Genomic DNA, 3046 nt, shown 5'->3' on the forward strand with positions numbered 1-3046 from the left:
GTCTCAAAAAAATAAAATAATAATAAATAAATATATGTGTGTCAATTATCCATGCGTTGCCTCTTGTCTCCGAATGGACCCTTTCAATATGTGATAAAGGAATTTCTTTCGTTATGTCTCCTTTAAAGCAAGCACAATGCTCGGCTGCGTGCGGTGGCTCATGCCTGTAATCCCAGCACTTTGGGAGGCTGAGGTGGGCGGATAACGAGGTCAGGAGATCGAGACCGTCCTGGCTAACATGGTGAAACCCCGTCTCTACTGAAAAAACAAAAAATTAGCGGGGCATGGTGGTGGTTGCCTGTAGTCCCAGCTACTCAGGAGGCTGAGGCAGGAGAATGGCATGAACCCGGGAAGCGGAGCTTGCAGTGAGCCGAGATGGTGCCAGTGCACTCCAGCCTGGGCAACAGAGCAAGACTTCGTCTCAAAAAAAAAAAAAAAAAAAAAGAGCACAATGCCAAGAATTCTCAATAGAGGACACTGGTGAGGCATTAGGGATAGAGGTGTGAAGACACCGGGTGAAGCCCACCAGAGCCCTGGGTCCAGAACGTGGTCCTGCAACTTCACAGTCTTGACCTGGTGAAAACCTTTCTACAGCCCTCTCAACACACACAAAAAACAGAGGCCCCAAGGCCAGGCGCGGTGGCTCATGCCTGTAATCCCAGCACTTTGGGAGGCCAAAGTGGGTGGATCACCTGAGGTCAGGAATTTGAGACCAGCCTGACCAATATGATGAAACCCCATCTGTACTAAAAATACAAAAATTAGCTGGGCGTGGTGGTGGGTGCCTGTAATCCCAGCTACCCAGGAGGTTGAAGCAGGAGAATCGTTTGAACCCGGGCGGAGGAGGTTGCAGTGAACGGANCCAAAGTGCTGGGATTACAGGCTTGAGCCATCGCGACTGGCCCCCAAATTCTTTGAGTTGTTTGTATCCCCAGGCCTGGGGCAAATTCTAGCATATAGTAGGCGCTCAGAAAATGCCCATGGGATGAAAGACCGAAGCTGCCTCTGGGTACATGGCGGGGGAGATTTGGGGTTTCCTCTGTGCTGAGAACCCTTTCTACTCAGGATGAGCAGGTATGGGTAGCAACTACCATGACCTTTGGCGCTGCCCTGCGTCCTGTTCCCAACCTCTGGCTGTGCCTTCTAGAATCCCCTCCCCCCAAGAGGTGGCAGGGATTGGCCAGAACTTGGCTTTGAGTCACAAAGCTGCTGCAGCACCAGGGCTCCAAGACTGGCCTTTCAGACTGCTGGGTTCAGCTTCAGGGGCAGGTGAGTAGGGCTGGTGGCTTTGGGAGCGGGTGAGTGGGGCTGGTGGAGGGCTTGTGTGCGAGGGTTCGTGGGGGACCCTGTCATTCTCCTCTGGCCCCCAGTGCCTTTGGAGCCCTTCTGGGCCTTCTGGGTGACTCCAAACAATGGATCAGCTCCTGGGCCCCTCAGATCAGGGGCTCTAGGGACCTCCAAAGCCTTGATGGTGGATTTGTTCACCTGTGATGGGGGACATCCTGGAGAGCCTGTTATGTCTCTTTATTATTTTTTTTAAATAGAGACATGTTGCCCAGGCTGTCTTCAAACTCTTGGGCTCCAGCGATCCTCCCACCTTGGCCCCACACAGTGCTTGGATCACAGGCAGGAGCCACTGTGCCCAGTCAAGCCTGTTGTATCTCTTTGGGAACCTGAGGATGGTGATCTTACCTCTTGTGACAGATAGGGAAATTGAGGCTCAGAGGGGTTTACTCAAAATTAGAGAGCCAGTCACTTGGCTTCTGTGTCCAGGGGGCCCCTGTTCCTTCTTCTCATCCCCCACAATCTCGTTTCTCACCCCTTCTGGTTGAGTTCCTCTGAAGAGCTGTACCGTTTGGTTGATGAAACCTCAGCCCCTGGAATGGGCCCATTCAGCTCCCAAAGCTGCTGTCTCCAAGTTCTTTTTTTTTTTTTTTTTTTGAGATGGAGTCTCGCTCTGTCACCCAGGCTGGAGTGCAGTAGCACGATCTCGGCTCACTGTAACTCTGTCCTCCCAGGTTCAAGTGATTCTCCTGCGTCAGTCAGGAGTTCGAGACCAGCCTGACCAATATGATCAAACCCCATCTCTACTAAAAATACAAAAATTAGGCCGGGCACGGTGGCTCACGCCTGTAATCCCAGCACTTTGGGAGGCCGAGGCGGGCAGATGGCTGAGGCGGGCTGATCACTTGAGGCCAGGAGTTCAAGACCAGCCTGACCAACATGGAGAAACCCTGTCTCTACTAAAAATACAAAATTAGCCAGGCGTGGTGGTGCATGCCTGTAATCCCAGCTACTCAGGAGGCTGAGGCAAAAGAATCGCTTCAACCCAGAGGCGGAGGTTGCAGAGAGCCAAGATGGTGCCATTACACACTCCAGCCTGGACAACAAAAGCGAAACTCCGTCTCAAAAATGATAATATTAATAATAATTAGGCCAGGTGTGGTGGCTCATGCCTGTAATACTAGCACTTTGGGAGGCTGAGGTGGGCGAATCACTTGAGGACAGGAGTTCAAGGCCAGCCTGGCCAACATGGTGAAACCCTGTCTCTATTAAAAATACAAAAGTTGGCCGGGCGCGGTGGCTCAAGCCTGTAATCCCAGCACTTTGGGAGGCCGAGACGGGCGGATCACGAGGTCAGGAGATCGAGACCATCCTGGCTAACACAGTGAAACCCCGTCTCTACTAAAAAATGCAAAAAGAAAACTAGCCGGGCGAGGTGGCGGGCGCCTGTAGTCCCAGCTACTCCGGAGGCTGAGGCAGGAGAATGGCGTAAACCTGGGAGGCGGAGCTTGCAGTGAGCTGAGATCCGGCCACTGCACTCCAGCCCTGGAGACAGAGCGAGACTCCGTCTCAAAAAAAAAAAAAATACAAAAGTTAGCAGGACGTTGTGGCGGGTGCCTATAGCCCCAGCTACCCGGGAGGCTGAGCCAGGAGAATCACTTGAACCCAGGAGGCAAATGTTGCAGTGAGCTGAGATCGAGCGACTGCACTCCAGCCTGGGCAACAGAGTGAGACTCTGGCTCAAAAAAAAAAAAAAAAAAAA

The 3046-nt window shown here is 52.3% G+C and overlaps 1 protein-coding gene across 1 annotated transcript in view; it reads left to right on the forward strand.

The window, feature by feature from the left end:
• Positions 1–885: 885 nt before the first annotated feature.
• IQCN (IQ motif containing N) overlaps positions 886–3046 on the forward strand; it is a 20310-nt gene continuing 18149 nt past the window's right edge. The window contains 1 exon segment of the mRNA XM_017879454.1: positions 886–1269. The gene's annotated coding sequence lies outside the window, so the exon portion shown is untranslated.

The sequence above is a fragment of the Rhinopithecus bieti genome, unplaced genomic scaffold, assembly GCF_001698545.2.
Source record: "Rhinopithecus bieti isolate Rb0 unplaced genomic scaffold, ASM169854v2 scaffold_9899, whole genome shotgun sequence".
In the NCBI taxonomy this organism is placed as follows: domain Eukaryota; kingdom Metazoa; phylum Chordata; class Mammalia; order Primates; family Cercopithecidae; genus Rhinopithecus; species Rhinopithecus bieti.